At 40.6% G+C, this 21,358-nt stretch overlaps 1 protein-coding gene across 6 annotated transcripts in view; it reads left to right on the top strand.

Annotated features, from left to right (window-relative positions):
* erbin (erbb2 interacting protein) overlaps window positions 1-21,358 on the top strand; it is a 51,587-nt gene that overhangs the window by 3,450 nt on the left and 26,779 nt on the right. Inside the window, exon 2 of one of the 6 annotated variants that reach the window (XM_075455420.1) lies at window positions 7,887-7,957. The exons of 4 other annotated variants lie outside the window; for them this stretch is intronic. The gene's annotated coding sequence lies outside the window, so the exon portion shown is untranslated. Of the gene's footprint in view, window positions 1-7,886; window positions 7,958-8,500; window positions 8,638-21,358 lie in introns of those variants that run through there. One more of the 6 variants, XM_075455421.1, reaches the window with a different exon arrangement.

Here is a 21,358-nt window from a genome sequence, read left to right as displayed (position 1 = left end):
ACTTGTTAAATATACCTCCCTGTGTGGCCAAACAAGTGCTCATTTCCTCTTCAGCAAATTAATCCTAGGTCTGACTCATGTTTTAGGACAGTTAGATATCCTAGTCCAAGCAGCACGTCTTCACTGACTAAACACTCTTGTGACATTCTTGCTAGGCAAGGAAAGTTTATTTGTAGAGCACAATTTGTACACAAGGCAATTCAAAGTGCTAGTGATTCAGTATAGCACCAGTAAACCCAAGTTGTCTCGTTAAGATGTGAGAACATGTATCCCGTGGCAGATGTACCTGCACCTGCTTTCATCTGGCTTTTTAGTGCAATGACAAAAGTGTTCAGTTGGTATTCAGTTACTCCTGAAATGACTGCGGTAGCAGCAGGTATTTATCTGCCCCAGCTCCGATCAATATTGATTGGAACGCAACATCTCGTTGCACATGCTCATTTAGAGTGGGCAGGGCTCACTTTATCTTTACAGAAACCTATAAGAGCTGTTTGTGTTTTTTTGTTTTTTTTATTACTTAATTACCAGCTCATCCGTGGGGGTGGAGTGTCCACACTTTAGTCAAGAATAAAAAGTAGGAGCCTTATCATTATCTTTTCAGAAAGTTGTGATCAGGATTTGCAGGATGCAGTCCAACGCCTTCCCTTGGTGTTGTTGGAGCTCGCAGGCTGTTCCCTGGCAGGTGGTGGCAGTTACTGGACATAACTCCAGTTCTATAAGTGGGTTGTAGCTCTCAGATCACTGCAGGGTAAATGCATTACTGGGAGTGGTAAAAGATTTAATAGGCTTGTTTCAAAAGGTGAAGCGGTGTTTAAAAACCCAGTTTTGACTTTGTATAAGACTGTCCCTGCATTCTTGTTGTTTTCCTATGCATTTGGAAATATTTAGCTGACAAATGTATTGGACTCGAACCTTTTCTTTATTTTTGCCATGGTTTGGGGTATTTGGTGAGTTGATGCATTAAGTTTGTATGCAGCCCTCTGTCAGGTCCCTGCAGAACAAGGTGTTGCATGTTATTGTGAGTTTGAATTAATGGACTAGTTTAGAAAGGCTATATAATGCTAATCTTTCCTGTAGAGCAGAAGGAATTGTGTAATTATCTGATTTAAGTTGAGGCTTCTCTTGGTGGGTTTGGTTTAGTTTCTGTGAGATATGAGCGTCTTTCAGTTTTGGACTGAATTGGACCCTCTGCTTTTGGAAATGCCAACATTTTCTGATATTTTGCAGGCCGTATAATTGAGAGATCAAGGTATTTTGAGCAAATTGAACGATCACGTGGAGTCACGTGTGCTACTTTGGAAACCCAATGGGACCATAGCCTTATTAGATACAGATATATACAGATAATTTAAAGTTAGTTTACATTAGCAACCTCTATGTTGTGGTTCTAAACTCAACTCGCTTCTTCAGTGTCAAGGCCTTTAGAAACGTTATCACTCCAGCGGAGAAGCAAAAGTTGAAACCCCAGCGTCCCGTATTCACTGTGATAAATGTAACTAGCACTTTTCTCATATGTTACTGAGAGTAAGACATAACCCACTCCTTCCATGTTTGCATGCATGTCACTTCTATTCTAGTTTGGAGCATGGGCTGATATTTTATTGCTATTCCAACATCGTCAGTGTTTCTGCTGGTATAACTTGTTAAAACTACTTCTGAATGCAATGCTTTAAGAAAGTGGCTGGTTTAGATACATGTGAGTCAATGTGTGCGTGAGTGCTTGTGTTTTTTTTTTTGTTTTTTTTTATTGGCTTTTTATACTTTTCATGGCCTTGCCACCCACCCACCCCCCTGCCCAATTCATGCAGATTCCTTAGTGAGCAAAAAGTTTGGCTGCCAAGAGGTTGATGGACTGCTCCTTATAGCAAGTGCAAGCTTGCATCAGAGTTGGGGGGGCGGGGGTGAATGGCTCGATTGCACGCAACGGCAGCGGTGACTTTGGAAATGTGGTCATGTGAAAAAGCAGAATCATGAGATTGAGTCAGCAACCTGAGGATGACCATTCATGGTCACACAGCTGTGATACCCATAAACGCTATAAGAAGAACCGGGAAAGACGCGGCACTGATCTTTTCCTAAAACAATTGTTACCGAGCATTTTTGGATGTGCACGTGCGTCCTGATGATTACTCATTACTTGTTAGGATTAGCTGGCAAATGTTACGGCACCAGTGGTGGCAATCTAACCAAAAAGGCTGATTGCGTGGGTAATTGAGGAACAGGCTATTTTGAACTGATATTTATAATTCATGGCAACTTTTGATCAATCCGACTTAACTCACGCCAGGAAAAAGAAAGCCCCGACACTCATTTTCATTTAAAATTTGAGTGCCCCCTCTAAACTAAATTGTTCTAAACTTAACAAGTGTTCATTGAAATATTACAGGATTTTCTAATTTCACATTAATATACTCAGACATAATCATCTTATGGCTGATCTAATATCTACTGTATTTTGTGTGATACAGGCTTTGATTCTGAACCCGAAGAAGAATCGTGGCATGCTTTATACTTGTTAAATCTGGTTTAATATATAGCAAGTAATGTATATTAATGCTTGCAGATATAAATATCGAATGAACAGCCAATGAAGTGATGGAAGCCCACAACAAGCTTTGTGAGTTCGCTTGATGATTCATTCTTTGTGCAAAATTAAACATTTGCATACCATTTGACCTGCTGGTGTATTGGCTTGAGAAACATTTGTGCATTCAGCTTCCCCTTAATGATTTCCCTGCTTCTCTGACCCACTTAGTGCAGCATCTGTCTGCGCTTCGCTCATTCTGTCCATCAGCAGTCATGTTGATGAAGACAAATCCGTCTTCTTTTTGGCGTACAGTGGCCGGAAAAAAAGTCGGCATGAAGAAACTGTTCAACCTGGACTTAGAAAACAAAAATGACGTGTTCGTAGACTGAAAATGCGACTATTACTCAGGAAATTATGCAAAGGGTTTTTTTGTTTCCAAATCAGAAAGATTTGAACAGGGGTTCTTAGAAGTAATCCCTGCAAGGAATGGTCTGTTGTAATAACTGCTGCAGATAAGCTTACTATCTCTGCTGAAAATGTGCATTCATACTGCTGAGCCCAACTTCTTTTATGTGCAGTGGGCATGCGATGCATTGTCTTCAGGCTGTTTTCATATGATTAGGGCTTGATCCTTCAGTTGTGCACATACAATACAGTCAGTACAGTCAACCCGGTGCACTCTGTATTTCTTATTTAACAGTTGTCCAAAAATGAAGTGCAGTTATTACCTCCTAAAAAAGCATGAAAACGAACTGTCTGCATGAAAGCATGTTAACAGGAACCCAGCCAGACATTTGGTAACAAATTTCCTATTTTTATGTACACTCCCAAAGATTTATGGGTAAAATCTTTCGTTTAAAAATGAGCTTTTAAGGTAGTGTTGCAATTGTCTAGATCAGCTGTATATAATAAATACATTTTTACAGTATTTACTGTTGCACTGTTTATTTTTGGGCTCATTGCAGCCTTTTTCATCCAGATGAATCACTTCATCTTTCCTCTGCTGAAATTGTGCCAAAAACCCTTTCTCTACTCTTGCGCAATTATCTTTGGTAGATACTGTGCTGATGACGAACCACTGATGACGTGAGGAGTTTTTCCATCATGCAAACGCTCTGGTTTTTTTTTTTTTTTTTTTTTTTTGTGGTTGCATGTTCAAATAATTTCCTCAACTAATCACATTTGTTGCGTAACTCTTAACTTCCCATATCCCCAAGAGACCAGTGCATTGATCAGATGGTTAGTCAATGGGGCTGTTTGTTCATGTTTCACAGCTGGAGCTCTTTGTTTTCAGGTCTTCCATCATTTTTGTCAGCTTCCACTTGGGATGTACCCCGAGCTCAACTGTTGTTTGAATGTGTAAATCACATGGACTGTTATGATTAGATTTTAAACTGAATTTTAATATCTACGACTGCACCATTTTGTTATGGGATCCTCCTGCTAACTTTCACACGTGCTGCAAAATGAGCTAAACGTCTCTGCTGTCGAATTCGTCGCGCATTTCATGCTGATTCAGTTGAAATATTATCTCAATTTAATTTAATTAGAAGATGTGAACCGCTCCAAACTGGCTTTTGCCCCTTTTCAAAGTGGAATAAATTGCATTTGTGTCACTGTGGTGTGCCGTGATTTAAACAGTTTGAGGCCTGTTCACTGACCCCATTACACTATAGCCTGTCCGTGAAGTCATGTGACCAGTGGCAGTTTTCTTAAGAAACATTCACACCTTGATCTGGAGACCACTTATCTCGCTGATTTTTTAAAAAACATTCAACAGACCAACATGACGCTGCGCCGGCCTCATTTCTTTCTCACGTTGTAATTTTTGACAGCATTTTGAGAATAAGCCAAATTGGATTTGAATTTGCGGTGCTCTGCAGAGTCGATTAGCGGAGCAAAGGAAGGAGCTGACCAAATGAGGAACCCAGACGCTTGTATCACTAGAACTCAGTTAGCCCAGTAATTTAAGAAATAATGACATTATCGCCATAGCAAACAAAACAAACAGCTGCTCTTTTACTTTGCTCCATGAGACATCCCACCCTCCTCTGACCCACAGCTTTCCTGTAACATCTCCACCTCCACCTCAGTCATGGATTCTTCTGCTTCCACTAGTTTGTCTTCAACCCAATCAGAAGATGCTGCTGTCCCCTTTGCCTCCCTCTCCCACTTTTCTGTTTCTAGAAGTCAGGTGAAGAGGCAGTTGGAAAGACTGAACCGGAACAAGGCTGCAGGTCCAGATGGTGTCAGCCCCCGAGTCCTGAAGGCCTGTGCAGAGCAGCTCTGTGGGATTCTGCAACACCTTTTCAACCTTAGCTTGACCCAAGAGAAGGTACCACTGTTGTGGAAGACATCCTGTCTGGTTCCGGTACCAAAGAAAACTCACCCCTCAGACATCAATGATTACAGACCTGTTGCCCTGACATCCCACATCATGAAGGTCCTGGAGAGACTCCTGTTGACCCACCTGTGTAAGCAAACCAGCACATATCAGGACCCCCTGCAGTTTGCTTATCGCCATGGAGTTGGAGTTGAAGACGCTATCATACACCTGCTTCAACAAACCCACTGTCATCTGGACAAAGCAGGCAGCACTGTGAGGATCATGTTCTTTGATTTCTCCAGTGCATTTAACACAATCCAGCCTGATCTGCTTAGTCTGAAACTCCAGAAGACTCAGGTGGAGGACTCAACAATCACCTGGATTAATGACTACCTGACAAACAGACCACAGTTTGTCAGACTGAAGAATTGTGTGTCTAACCAGGTGATCAGCAGCACAGGAGCACCACAGGGGACTGTACTCTCACCATTCCTTTTCACTCTGTACACTTCAGACTTCCAGTACAAGTCAGACTCCTGTCATCTACAGAAATATTCAGATGACTCTGCAGTTGTCGGGTGTATCAGAGATGGACAAGAAGCTGAGTACAGAGAGCTGGTGGACCGCTTTGTGGCATGGTGTGGGAACAATCATCTCATCTTGAATGTTAACAAAACAAAGGAGATGATTGTAGATTTCAGGAGAAACAGGGTCAGATCAAACCCTGTTTCCATCATGGGAGAAGAAGTGGAGGTGGTTGAGGAATATAAATACCTTGGTGTTCATCTGGACAACAGACTGGACTGGAGACACAACAGTGAAGCAATCTACAAGAAAGGACAGAGCAGACTGTACTTCTTGAGGAAGCTAAGGTCCTTCAAGGTTTGCAACAAGATGTTGCAGATCTTCTACAAGTCTGTTGTTGAGAGCGTCATTTCCTCTTGCGTCATCTGTTGGGGCAGCAGCATCAGAACCAGGGACCTAAAAAGACTCAACAACCTGATAAGGAAGGCTGGTTCTGTTCTGGGGACGACTGTGGAACCTCTGGAGACAATAATGCAAAGAAGGATTTTGCATAAAATCAAGAGAATTATGGACAACCCTGAACATCCTCTCCATGAGACTGTTATCAGAAAACAGAGTCTCTTCAGTCAAAGGCTTCTTCAGTTTGGATGCAAAACGGACCGCTACAGGAAATCTTTCCTGCCCACAGCCATCAGCATCTATAATAACTCTTTGATTTAATTGAGCTACATCAACATTTAATTTCCCTCTGGGATAAATAAAGTATTTTTGAATTTTGAATTGAATTGAATTTGAATGTATATGATTGACTTCTGAAACGATAGATGGACAGCCTGTCCGTGCTGAATTTCATGAGATTACCGTCCATAATACTTCAGAGTATATTTATTATGTTAGGTTTCTAAGAAGCTTGGAGGACCACGGATATTATTAGCTGAACACGAAAGCCATAGTCATGATCACATTGGTTATTTTTAGCCTGTGAATTCAGAATAAATGTAGGTTTAGGGCAACAGCGTACAGAAAGATCACGACGAATGTGTGCACTGATGAAAATTCCTCCCAATCCCATGCATCTCGATTTTTAGAGTCGCACAGATCTTTTCGTGCACATGACAAAGTACTTTCTCATTTGAAGGGTTGATGTAAACACCTTTTCAGGTGATTTCCGTCTCGCAGCCGCTTTTGGTTTCACAGAATGGCGGAAAATCGAAAGGCAAGTAGCTGCAAAGAAGAGAGAAATGCAGCGCAACCCCACCCCCATTTAAAATTGAAGCTTCTCTTTTATGATGGAGAGAACTTTTGTTCGGTTAGATTCACCATCCAAATAGACGTGATGAGGATAAAGGCACCTCAGAGGAAGTGGGGCAGAAACTAATGGGTGACAGTGCAGTCCAATGTGTTTGCAGCTGATTGGAAGGTCGCAATGAATAAGTCTAAATTTCTCCTCCCCTCTTTTGCCATGTCTTTCCCTCCTCTTCCCCGCTGTATGGCTCTGTTGTTCTCGATGAGGACAGGGGAGGGATGATCCTATCTTTTTAGCTGGCTCCGTTTTTTTTTTTTTTTTTTTTTTTTTTTTTTTTTTTTTCTTCTCAGATCAGCTGGCAGGGCTAATGCTTTTCTGGGCATGCACAGACAATACCGTTGTGTTGTGCTCTGACCTGATAATCAAGATCACATTGCATTGCTTCTTGTCAAGGTTCTTGTTTTTCTGTTTAAAGACGAGTTGGTTTAACGTTGTAAGATCGTAATGTGTTGTCAGTGCACCCAAATGCGGGCTGTGTGCCTTGCTTTATTCATACATATTTTGGTATTTAGATAAGAATAGTTTGTTTACAGTTCCACTCTTCTAAAGTCGTTCATTTCTCAGAATGTGTTCAAACATTATGAGATTGACTGAGATTTGGTGAACATGAACTGGTGAATGTGAAACTGCAAAGGTGAACTTGGAACTTAATAACTTAATAACTTCCTTGCCCATCCGGCAGCTCGAGTTAATGAATCAATTTCTCCGGTCAAACATTAGCTTTCAAAGTCGGCCCCTAACGAGCTTGAAGCTCAACTTAAATTTGGGTCAACAGAACCTCTTTTCTGTGTCATGTTGACTGCTTAGCATGTGCCAGGAAACATGCATTCTTAACGAGCTTAATCAGTTTGGATTTTTGGCTCGTTTCCAATAACTTTTACGAGGCGTTAGACTAAGTGTTTAGATGGCTTCCATGAAACGAAAGGGATCATTTATTGAGCTTCTTTTCTGTCTGTGAAACAGAATAATTAATCTTGGATGTTGGGATATTTCACAGATGAATGAATTGCTTACTACGGCGATGGCATCACTGTGGGGGCTGCATTCAGTGTTATAAAACACTGCAAAATGTTTCATCATTGTTTGCATGCCATAGTTATTTTGGGTCTTATAATGGGTCTAAATCAGGTGGACATTTAGATTTTTCTATTATTTCTTATGTTGTGTTTTTATCCTTTTTTTTTTTTTTTTTTTTTTGTTAGATAAACAAATTGTTGTTGGATCTATCACCAGCCTCCCACTGGGACCAGGCGCTTGAGTCATAAATGACAAGGTAAGTAAAGGAAACCTATAATTTCAAACCGGTAGAACTCATTTTGTTAAGTTTGATTTATTAGAAGTAGAACTCCGCGCTACAGTCTGCGATACGGCTGATTTGCTCCGTTTTAAGGCACCGGCATCAGATATGTCAGAGAGAGGTTGTCTCGATTGTTGGGTTGGGTTTCTGAGATTAGATTTGAATGTGCCATGAAGCCTGTGTGTGCGTGTTTGGCCTGTTTTCCCCCTCATGGAAGTGATGTCAAGTCAAACATTAGCCCAACTCTTAACAAGAAACAACAAGCATGCTCCACCCTGTTTTCCTGGAGGCCAAGCCACATGATACACCTGCCAAACTCGCTCTGTGTGCAGTCGGTATCATATTTCATAAAAAGGTCAGAAAGCAGCTATCCTCAAATATTGTGCAGACTGCTTCGAGATACTTTATCACCACTTCCTGAGCTCGCCTTACATGTATGACGTTTCTTCAGTTGGGCAGCTGTTATAGTTGTACTAGCAAAGGTAAACACTCACTCTCAGTGCTTGATGCCACGTTGATTTGGCAGCCTGGTCAGCGAGTCAGTTTGAGGTGTTCCTATTTTGGCGTTTATGTGTTAGCTGCTTCTCAGTTAAACCCTGTCAAACTGCTTTTATGTGACTGTTGGACAGAAAACAAGCGATGGCTAGTCGAGATACGTGAGTGTTTGTTTGTTTGTTTTTACACTGGACATTTATTCACACAATTTCAGAGCCTTCTTGAATCACAGCCTGAATTTTGGATGGATTAGTCATGGTTTCATAGGACAGGAGATCACCCTTCCACAAATTATTAACAACAATGAACCAATATCTGACATTGGTGATCTATAACATACACTACAGATGCACTAGGCTTTGGCGTCTGACCTGAATAGCTCTACTTTGGCTTTCTGTTGACAGTGTGATCTTTGAATAGTGTGAACAAATGGATTAGATGACACCAGGCATGTTTTACTTGAGGCAGCTTTGTCTTTTTTTGCTTTACAGATGGGGAAAAATTTGCCTTTCAAAGCGAAGGCATTCTGCGTCGTCTTAAGTGCAACAATTAAGCGGAACTTGTTTGACTACTTTGCCCATAACTCACAGTCTCTTTGTTAGTATCACTTTCACAGTGAACAGCTTTTCATCAGCTTAATACCAGGATCTAGTCTGAAGTCATTGAACCGGTCTTAATTTCAATAATAGGGTCACAAAGAGAAAATCTGTGACGTATGACTACATAATAATAATGATGTGAGCACACTTTGAGCACTGAGGCCTGATCCAAAACTATCAGTTTGTAAAGCATTGGCCGTTCCCATGGAGACATTTATCCCATGATGACGAGAGTTCAGAATTATCCTTCAAGGCAAAAATTCTTCTGCTGTAAGACTTCCCATTCTTGGATGTTTGTGGGATTGTCTGGCGTAACCATCATTTCTATTTTTTAAGTTAAAATTCCTCCAGCTTCTTATTCATCTCACTAACTTTTCAGAGAAGGAAGTTTGTTTGAAGCGGGATGTTGACATGTGCTCCTCTAACGGTGACATTCTTGTGTGTGAGCCCAACCTTTCCAGCTTGTTGGGCATCATCTGTTCAAGGCAGACTTTTCATACTTGGATGTCTTAAGACAAGAGTTAATCGTCTCAACAGCTGCAACGTGGGATCTACAGATTTAATTAACTACCCTCGCTGTGCAGCATCTTACAGATTTCCCATGCACACATACAGTCGGTGCCAGTGGCACTTTAGGCCATCAAAAACCAGGTCCCACTACAGTTTGTATTGAATGGCTCCTACGGCTACAAATAAAGAGATAAATTCTACATTGACCTGGTCCCATCCGTGTCTTTAGGCAATTGTTGGATCATCAGAGCTTTATACATGATCAGGTATTGTTTTTGCAGGACTTAAATTGACATTATGGCGGTCAAATATTGTTCAGCAACTGCAGACAAAAAGCTCGTTTTATACGTTCCGTGTAAGCAGAGATTGTTTATAGTGAAGACGACATGAAAAAGATTCGGTCTCAGTCTAATTAATCTAATCACTTTGGTTGACGCTCAGCTCCGACTTTTCTAGACTACTTTTGAATGGAAACTATGATTTTTATCTGTATTTTATCGCTCTGCATAATCCTTAAACGGGCAAATAACATTTGCTTCTTCTCTGAGAGAAAATAAACTCATTTCTCATGATCTAATTTAGAGATTTCCTTTTTTTTTCTCTCTCTTTCAAAATGGCATTTTAATGAGCAAACTTTGTGACTTAAACAAGTCATTAGGAGAAATGTTTTCCGTCTTTATGTCCTGCAGGATGCAAACGATTAAACTGTGGCAGTTGTCTACATGGATGCGTGGCTCTGACCTGAATGCGTCTGACCTGGCTATTGAGACTTTGAGGCCAGTTGTATCTCATCCTCTTTATCTTTCTTGCTCACATGGACAAACATACCCAGACGAGCGGCAGTGTCGGATACCCAGTCCAATTTCTCCGTTTACTGGCGAAGCATCAGCCTTTTGTCATGTTTTTCAAAGAGAGTTTTAAAAAGGTGGCAACATCGGTTTGATTCAGGAAGATTTCCTCAACTTCTTCAGTATCATTTAAAGTAGAAGTAAACCGTATTCTCTAATGATTTTGATGAGCTTTTCCTTCCCTGTCTGGCATGCAAATTTACAACACTTCTTGGCAAAGACCACGAGCAGATCTCCCTCTAGCTCTGTTTGAGATAAATGAGTTCAAAACAATCTGAGCAGCTTTGCTCTTTAGTACTTGAGCACTACTGTAGTGCTCTTATGTATCATGTACGCTCATCATGGTTCAAAATGAGCCAGTAGGAAATGGTGGCTGTATGCGTTCACAATCTCGTGTGGCAGATCTTGAAATTGAACGGATGACGTGCTTGACGCCGTCAAAGCCAAGACTAGTGAACCTAAACGCTTTGTTTTATTTCTACCGTTGCCGTCGCGTGATGTTTTGCAGCAAGGAGATTTTTATTTATTTATTTATTTTTAAGCCATCAAATTTTGATAGAAAATCATTTAAACTTGGTAAAAACGATGCATTAGGAATTTAGCAGCTTTGCAGTGCTCTGTGTAAGAGCTGAAATGCACGACATCCTGCCACTGCATTTCTCACTGAGACACTGCTGTTTGTCTGCGCTGCGTCATCGTCTAAACGGTCACAATACTTGCATCAGGAAGACGTGTTATTGTTTTCACAGGTTGTAAGGAGGCGTTGTTGTCAGCTGTCCTGTCCCTCGTGCATTGGCTTATAATTGTTGCAGGGCACGGTCTACATTGAGATCAGTATTGAGCTGTTTTGAAGCACTGGAAACTCGAAGTGAATCAGTTCAGACCTTCTACCACTGTACTGTTAATGGTTATCGGTTTGAAAATGCATGAAAACAAGTAAACACATTTTTGTTTGTTGCTTTGGTAGGTAAGCTTCTACTTTTTTAGAGTAGTTTTATAATCTAAAATGTCCACAAACCATGAGAAACATTCAGCTCGTATGAGTTTATGTGATGAAATGAGTCCCAGAGAGTTTAGAATTACCTGGATTTTTATTCATATTTGGACCCTAACAAAAGAGGGGATTTATTTTTATTTTTTTCTCAGGCGACTTCAATAATAACGAGGATTCTCCCTTACTTTCATAAGGCTAGGTGTTGATGGGGATACCTTCAGTGTGAAAAGGGTATAGGGACGGAATCGCTAGCAAAAGTGTTTGAAATGACAGTTGGCAGGTTCAGATGGTGCAACATTTATGCAAATATTTAGGCTTGTCAAACAGCAGACCCGTCCATCCTGTTGTAAGCTCTTTTGCCCAACTTGCATACAGTGTGTTGAACCAGTGTGTTGAGTTAAACCCGCTTAAATATGGTTAAGATTGTGGAAACGTGGCATCGGGCAGTAAGAGAAAGGATGCGAGAGTAAGGGAAAATGCTCAGTGACTGTCTACTTAAAGTTAATGAAGCTGCTGCCTCATTTACGAAGGCAGGGTTGCAGTCTTTGAAGCACCACTCTATCTGCTAACCCTTGTCACTGCAAATGACTTTTCTCCTGGTAGTGTTCTCCTAATTAGCAATGGTAATATCGTGCAGGGGAAATTATTCATTGAGTCCTACTTAACATATTCTACTATGTTATATACATTTGAGTTGCTTGTTTTCAGCTTTGTCTCTGGAATTTGCTTTGAACTGTAACCACGAACTGCAAGTCAAACGGGAGTGTTGTAGGGGTGTGCAAAATAATCGTCATGACGATGCATCGCGATTCTAATTTTCGCAATCTACTGCATCGATTCTTGACGCCAAGTATCGATTATTTAAAAAAAAAAATAATAATAATAAAAAAAAAAAAAAACTTTTTGCCTTTAATGATAGGACTCATGCAATTGATGCATTTCGCTGCAAGGGATGTTTGCAATATATATATATATATATATATTTATAGTTTTATAAAGCCTATGCACTTTTTTTTTGTCTGTACTGATCATCCCTATTTTGTTATTTTAAGTTTTATAAATCCTATGCACTTTTTGTGATGAGTGTGTCCAGTAATATTAATATTTGTGTCCAGTAATATTTGTTTTAATGGCAATACCTCCAAAAGTTGTTTCAATAAATACAGTTATGAATTGATTTGCTTTGAGTTATGTATCAATTGAAGACACTATCCAGATCATACACAGCCAGTCAGCCACTGGTAATGGCTGTATTTTTTTTTTTTTTTTTTTAAGTATGTTCAGTGAAAATATCGCAATGCATCGCAATAATTCAAGTATCGTGATAGTATCGCATCGTGGCATGTGAATCGTGATTCGAATCGAATCGTGACTTCTTTGCCAATACCCACCCCTAGAGTGTTGTGTATTCTGACGTGCTTTGATTTCATCAGGCGTGCCAAATCCATTAAGGCAAGTTATTTGCGAAAAATACTCACCTGTTAACATTCTGCTTTTATGCTGGAAATGTACAAAGAAAAGAAAGTTCACGTCCTTTGCATTTGCATAGAAATTGAGAGGTGAGTTGTCAAATCACAACTGTGATGAATGCTTTCATGCTGCACATCTCAGCAGAAGCGTTCTCGGCCTTCTTTTTGCAGGAAGTGGCTTTCAGAGGAGGAAAAAAAAACGGGTAGTCAAAAAAAACAGCTGTGAATAATGTTCTGATCAAGAATCCTGCATATTTCACCCAGCAGTGATGACTTAATGATGTTGGCTAAGCTAAAAAAAAATTCATACCTTTAGGGAGCTCTTTAATGGATCTTTCTCTTTTTCTCTTGCTGCATCGCCATGCAGCCGTGTTATCTTTTAGTTTATGATATCAAAACTTTCATGCACAGCTGAAGTGGGTTTGAAAAACGCCTTCAGAGAGGTACAGGCTCTGGAACAAATGTGAAATAATCCCCTGTGCTTGATAAGTTGAAGAAGGAGAAAAAAAAAAGTCCATTCTAATCAGTCGATTCATAAAATAAAAGGGCAAAGGCATCTGCGTCACATCACTTGGTAGGTTGTAGTTTTAACCATAAAGAAAATCCTAAGTAGATGTGGAATTAGCACATTCTTACACGATTTCATCTTATTTACATAAAACGTAAAACAAAAGAAAATTTCCAATGTAGAATTTGAGAATTGCTCCTTTTTATTTGTACCATTCAGTACAAACTGTAGTGGGACCTGGTTTATATAGCATGATTGAGAGAAATATTGCAAGATAGACTTCCATGTTAAAAGAATTAGCTTTTCCTAATGCTTAAAGGCCTGATCCCGAGCATGAGCATAGTGTTTCCTTTGTATAGAGAGCCCCTCGGGTCTTAATGGGTGAAATGGAAAAATGATAATACGTATTTGTCATTTAATTATGTCAGCATTACGTTCGCAATACAGTGCTGGTTGAAATACCAAGACTCTTTTACATATTTTCCACATACTGACATTTCAGGGCTACGTGAATTGCAGAGCAGACTATCAGCTGCTTGCACGAAAGCACAGAAGATAAACATGCCTATTAATGAACCCACTTTGAAAGAAGAGTACCCTTTGCCAAGTTTGCGTCATTCTCCGGGGAATAAATGACATCTCTATAACCTCAGAGATGCAAAGGCCTGAACAAATTACGTTAAAATGGGTCTGCCTTCATTTGCCTCTGTCCCATCCGTGTCTAAAGATAACACGGGAAGTATTCATTAGAGTAATTAGAATGGTCATCTCAAACATCTCAAAGGGATATTAAATGAAGATGTCCTGGTTTCAGAATATTTATCCGCTCTACTCTGAGCCGCTGCGCTGCCTGTGCAGACCGGAGAATAAAACTGATCCCTCTGAAACTTGAGTTGGTTTAACTTAAACATGACAGCCTAGGAGGACTTTAGCTGGAATCTGTTCCTTTTAACCGAATGAGATTAGGTCCCATGTACCACTTTTGTAACAGCAAGCCAGTGAACCAACTTTTCTAAATGTGTCGAATTTACTCGAGTTAAATTTTATCAAAGGAACTGTTACGTCTACCTTGTGCCATGTCTTTATCAGCTATTTGAACAGTGGTTTTTTGTCCCGGGAAACAACTGGGATACATTTGTGGGACAAATGCAAAGCCTCATTTACCCCCAACAAGCATCAGAATTCAGACCAAATGGGATCGGGGCGGGTAGCTGGGCGTCATACTATGTGGGAGGGCTTGTTCTTTAAACATACTGTGTTGATAGTCAATACTGGGTATTGTTGGAATGGATGAAGTAGGTGGTAGCTGGAGAATGTTTTCCTCTGCCATTACTGGCTACATTTGATTTCCTTTGTTTTCCTATAAGCATTGCGTTTTGTACTAGTGTGGTCTGCTGGATGTTTTATGAGGCGACTAAAAGATTTATATTTTTTGTCCCACAGAGGAAAAAGTAACTGACAAACCCCACTGTCCTCGACAGCCATGGCAGGTTCAGTAAGAGTAATGGGCTGTTTGACCTTTTTATTTAAAAAAAAAATAAAAATTGGGAATAAGTAGCAGATGAATGCCAAGTGGACAAAAACATCTCCACTCATGCTGGGTGTATTCTTGCAGAGCCAGTCTGTTCAGAGTAGAACATTGACAAAGAGCTTTTTACAGCATCTTCCCAAAGATCAGATTACTTACCCTCATTTCACCGCGATTTCAAAGAAAACAATCATGGTTTTGTTTCCTGAAGCGACACAAGACCACTGAGACCAGAACTCACTGGTGAGAACTAAAGCCAAAGGGAGAGCAAAACTGGAACTTCAGGTTTCACTCGGCCGCACTCCCTGCTAGCGATACTAAAAACAGGCTCGTCTTTCTACCCGTTTCAGCTGCATTTTCAGCCATCGTTTCACAGATTTCTTCTTTGTTACAATTCAGTCCTACTTTTGAGGAAAATTCATGCTTTGACCGCAAGTGGTTTTAAAGCATATTAAAAAAATAATAATAATAAAAAGATAAGGAAAAGAAACAACATACATGCATATAAGCAGCTGTTTCATCCCTTGTTTTGACACTATGGAGTATTCAAACATGCCTTTGAGTGTCTTAGCTGCTGCACTGTTGTTTTAACCCTATATCCCACTGCATTATTGAGAAGCAGCGCTTCTGTTGTGCCAGCCGGAGTTGGATGTAATGCTGGTAATGAGTTGCTGTACTGTACTCCTGTGAAAAGAGACATTCCTTTCCTTCAGCGTGACTGCAAAAATGCCTTATCTCTACCTAAAATATGAGCTTGAGGGTATTTGAGCAAGTCGTGTTCTCCTGCGAGCTGCGTCAGACTGGACTTCCATATAACATTCCCTTTTAAACTTGGCTCAGCACAGCTCAACAAACGCGTTTTGTCCACGACTTACTGACCAGTTTGCACAGCTGTTCAGCCAGCTGAGTGTTGGTGTTTTCCCATTGACAGTTGCCCTGTGGAAGTGCTGCGAGGAGCAGAGCTCGCAGCTCCCAAACGCAGAGACGCCACTTGTGATAACCAAACAACCTGTGGAAATGCTGTGTAAAATGTAGATAAAATGTTGGTCAGTCCAGCAGCCAGACTCTTCCACTATGAAGCCATGCTGTTGTAATAGATGCAGTATGTTGTTTAACATGGTCTTGCTCAAATATGCCGGGCCTTTTCTGAAAAAAGACATCGTGTGGATGGGAGTATATGTTGCTCCAGAACCTTAAAAATACGTTTCAGGTTCTTTAAAAAAAAAAAAAAAAAAAAATCTAATAATTTTATGCCCAATCATGTTACTGACTCTCCGCCAATTAACCTCATTAGTTGCCTAATGTTCCTCCAGCTTTTTTCCTTTTGATGCCACTTACTTTACTTCACCCATCTCAACTGTTTAATGAGGTGTTGCTGATGAACAAATATTTTTGCTGTTCTTTTCCATAATGAGTCAGCGGATGCGGATACTACTACGTTGTTGGATGCATTGTTGCTCATGAACAGAATATGGCTGTCTCGTGCACACAACCTATGAATGACTTTTTTTTTGTTGTGGATGGTTTTCAGGAACTGACACCTGGGCGTGACGAGCTGATGTGTGAGACAGCTACAGTCATAGCCAGGATGATGTACCATACTGTCATGATAATCCACGTGAATGTAGTTCGCTATGTTGGTTTGCAACATGGCAAACCTGATTCCGGGGTGTTGGCATCAGACATTGGTCCTGGGAACAATAGAGTGGAGTTTTGGCTCTTTTGTTCAGTTTCTGCAGAAATGGACATGAATAGCAAGCTAGACATTTTCCTTTGATTATTCTTCATTTTTACAAAAAGCAAAAGATTTGGGAAACTGCTACTTCCATAGAGTCACGTCAGCTAAGCAAGCAGTTGTTTAGTGTACCCCAGGACTCATCAGACAACATCGGAATACAGAGCGTTGGGATCTGAATGAGTCTTCAGTGCGTCCTGAAGGCTGATTTATGGTCGCCTCCGTCAACGCCGCTTGCGTCCATCGGCCAAAATTCCTATCTATCCGTCGAGGCGACGGAGACCGGAAAGGTTGTGATTGGTCGGCTAACAACATCAGTTCCGGAATCACTTTTCCGGTTTAGCGCCTTCCTCTCAGAACAACAACACTGCCATTTTTGAAAGAGTTTACTGTGTGCCAGTTTAACATTTGGTCAACATTATTTGCATTTAAAAATCAATAAGCTCCAACTCCAGGTGAATTGCCTTGCATATCCGAAAGCCCGACAGAGAACTTCGAAAGGACGGAGAGCTAGTGACGGAGAAGCATACTGAGGCCTTAAGTGCGCTCCAACCTGAATTTAGCGCTGTCGACTTTAGATCCGATCAACCAGGATGCTTGTCGGCACTGCGTCTGAACAGACTCTTTAAGGGTACACCCAAACTTTCCAATAAGAGGCTGTTCTCTTTCAGTTACTGTCATTATTGGAGAGCAACGTTAAATGCCAAATTGGGCAATATCATCCTTTGTGCATGTTCATTGGGCGCTGTTATCCATATAGAAATGTAACATCATTTTAAGACAACGTATCTAGAGACAGTTTAAGATGGTTTCCTCTGCAAACCTCTGTGGTATCTTATTTTAGTGCATCTTTATGTTGAAATTAATATGGATTGTAGTATAATTCTACTAAAATTCTACCTTTTTTAGTAGAATTTAAAAGGTAGCTAAAGGTGCATTGTAGAAAGAGTAAGAGCAAACGCCTGTTGCCCTAGATTGAGGAAGTGGGTTTTTCTTTCCTCTTCCTTCACAGACAGAAGCAATACCGCAGAGCTTGGAGGCTGCCGTGTGGGCCCCCCCCCCCCGCTCTGCTCTGCCTCTGTTGCAGTAATCTCTAATGTAAAAATTCCAGTTGTGGCTCGCCAAACCTGTAACAGTGCGCCACAATCTGGTTCAAAAGCTGTTTTCATAAAGTAAGAGCTGGCCTGAACTAATCACATTCAGCCATATCAACCAGAGGAGTCCTATAAATAACAAAAGCTGCTCGCCACTATCAAATGCTGCACTTGTGCTTCCGCTTAACCCGTGAGCCACTCGAAGATTCAAACGCACACCACAGCACATCCTGTGCTTGGATTGGATACCTGTGCGCTCATGTTAAATATCCCCATCTATTCTGTGCCTTCCAGATGTTCCATGAAGGCCTTTTAACAGCTTAATGAGGTTGACAAAGCATAAATTGGAGGGAGAGTTTTACAATAAAAGCAGAGGCTGTTTAGAAAACACTCATTTTGAACCCAACACACATTCTTCCGGCTTCAGTAATCTGTGGAGCATGAAATGGTGAGTATTTATTATACCGTAGCATCTCTTAGAAGTCACTTTAGGCCGAGCTTTCTGTATCGCTCTTAGTGTTTTTATCCGTCTGCTGCTGTTTACATAAGAATGTAATAACTGAGCTCAGCTGTGTGTGTCGTACATGAGTTTTGTGGGTGTGAGAGCCGATTCAACCCTTAACCGTAATCTCTATGGCACCAGCGCTGACCCAGGGGGCTCTTAGGTCGCAGGGAGAGGATTGTAAGAGGAAAGTGGTTTCCTGGCTAGAAGTAGAAGAATAAAGTGGGAATCTGGGACTGGCCTGCCCTCTGGACGATTTCACATTCATTCACTGTTGCACAGAGGAAGCCACAGAGCTCACCGCCTGGCTGCAAAGTCACATGGTCACAACTCGCACATTTCCACACATTTAAAAAAAAAATAAAAATTTATGAACAAATACAGTCACTGTTGGCGTAAAGTCACTCCCTGTTTTTTAAAGCTTTCAACAGTTTCGTTGCTTTCAGGCTAAGCACCTACATGCACAAAGATATTTTGCTTAAAGAAGTAGGCTAAGAAGGAAAAATCCCCGCAGAGAGCTTAACTTGTCTGGACTCTTTGCAGCATGTCTTGAATTTTCTTAGTTTCGGAAGTCAGAAGCTCCCGATGGACTAAAGCTGGGTGAGTGTAGTCTGTCATCATTCCTGTAACATGTAGGTCAGTGGATAAGCCTATCTATGTTGTGGGCTGTGCGGTTCTCATTAGTGCGCTGCCTTCCAGATTACTTTTGGGGTTAGCTTTAGATGGCAACCATGGGAATTGCCAGTTAACCTGTTCTTCTCTCTTTTCTTTTCCACGTAGGAAAACTCTCGTCGTAAAAAGATTTGTTTAAAAAAAGTGTTATTAAACACCATAAACTCTGTTATATAAAGGATGTAGCAGTTACACGTACCTTACTGGGCTTCTCTTAGCTTCACCAACAGCTTGCTTGGGCATTTGCATCATTTTATTTCTGGAAGGAGGAAGCAATATTCTATATTTCTGCTGTCGGGAATAAGAGCATAGCATTACTGTCTTTCTTATGGGGATCTTAAACCCGAATCTGGGGACTCGGCCTTTTGGGTCCTTTGTAACCAGTAGATGTTCAGACAATTGTACATGGATATCTGGGCTACATGAGGCAGATCAACTGAATTTAGCTAATAGAAATTTGAATTGCTCTCCAATAGTTGCTAATATTTTGAGCAGCCATTGTGTTCCATCTTTCTCCTCACCACTGACACCAGATTCAGATACTTTGGGATGACTCACAGATGTTTTGGGTTGATATATGTTCATCTTGGGTATTGAATAGGGCTGGGCAACGATTAAAGTTTTTTATCTAATTAATCGTATGATTTCCCTGATTAATCGCATTTGTACGCAAAATGCAAAATTGAATTCAAAAGTATTGTATTGCTTTTAGCATTTAGTTTTATTTGAAACGTACTGCCATATGAATGAAAGTGCCATAACATTTGTTTTGCAAACACACTTTTAACATAAGCATTTTTATGTAGTTTTTATGTAGAAACCTCGCTCCACTGTGTGTTTCGTTGAATGACTTGCTGGTATCAGTTGTGTGTTTTGCCTTTAAGTGATATTTTAGACTGGAACTACTACGGTGATAAGACAATTCAACTTAGCAGTGTTTACAGATGACTTTGGTTCTGTCGACTCCGCCGTCTGGAAGAACTTTAAAATGAAAATGGCCGAGTAAAAGTTCCGTACCCTTCTCCATGTTTGGTGGATCCGCCAATTACTTTCTTTTCCGGTTCCGCAGCACGCAGCAACAGACTTTTACAATTATAAAATAAATAATGAAACCTGCGTTAATGCGCGATAAAATATTTGTCGGCGTTAAATAATTAACAAGTTAAAGCGATAATAACGAGTTAACTTGCCCAGCTCTAGTATTGAACATATTCTATCGTCTGTTGGGAAGCTTTTGTTGTAATTACAGTAGCATAATGACTAACTCTTCACCCAGTTCCTTTCCCGCCTCTCTTAGGCTACTATAAACCACATCAGAACTCTGTGGAAACTCACACAGAACTGAAATTAAAGTGCATATCTAAAGTCAGTTAAATCCACATTTTTTTTCTTTGAATTGATTAATCTGATTAGGAACAGAAAGCACAATTGTTTCCAAATGCCTTTTTTTTTTTTTTTTTTTTTGGTCGATTTATTACTGAATTAATGGATAAATGGTTAAATGTTTGGCATTAAAGGAATTTTCGAGTACTTGGCAGTGGTTTCAAGTGGCCACGAGGCCCGAACAGTTATAGAGGAAAGGCTGTAGTTTTAAAATCAGAGTGAGTTATTTTTAATGGCACAGTAATTGTGGCTTTTGTCAAACAGGAGTAAATGTTGTATCTCATGTCTATTATTTTCAGCTGTGGATTTCTGGCTTTGGCCTTGGTCATGGCATGGAAGAAATGTGTCCCTCAAAAGAATTTTTAGAAGCTTTGGATGACTGTGGAGTAATGTGGGGAGAGATATGCCAAGCATGTGAAAAATAAGAAACATGGTATCACAGATACTATTGAGTGTAGAAAAAAAATAAAAAATTCTCCCCACCGACCAACATCTTCGTTTATAACCAAATACCAGAAACTGACATTCCCATCAGTTTGATTCTGACTTTGTTCATAGTTCTAATTTGCAAAGTATTAGAATTTTTTAAATATTTCTAGTTCTAGTCATTTAAAGCATACCCTCCAGATGTAAGTACATTCTTGGACAGGTTTTAGCATGTTCGACATATCAATTCTTATCTTTGATGGGACCTTGCTGCTCTCCTGTTGGTCCTGGGAACGACACCCATTTCACCCCACAACCTTTCTCCACGGCTTCTGTCTTTTCTCATTCATTGCTTTTTTTTGCATACCTCACGATAACCCACAACTACCCGCTTTCCGTGTTAAACCATGTCGCACCCTCCTCTGTCAGTCTTCCCCCTCCGCTCACTCAGCATAGCCTGCGTCATCCATACGCCGAGTTCTCATTACTCGGGGTGAAATGAGCCAAGCTCTCTGTGGTGATAGACCAGAGTATTTATACACGAGCTGTCTGCTTCTACAGCATTCGAGGCAGAGATTATGTGGGAGGCTGACAGCCTCTTGGTTATGCATACC

This window comes from Odontesthes bonariensis, chromosome 22 (genome assembly GCF_027942865.1).
Source record: "Odontesthes bonariensis isolate fOdoBon6 chromosome 22, fOdoBon6.hap1, whole genome shotgun sequence".
NCBI classification, from domain to species: Eukaryota; Metazoa; Chordata; class Actinopteri; order Atheriniformes; family Atherinopsidae; genus Odontesthes; species Odontesthes bonariensis.
This window is presented reverse-complemented; position numbering and strand designations above follow the sequence as displayed.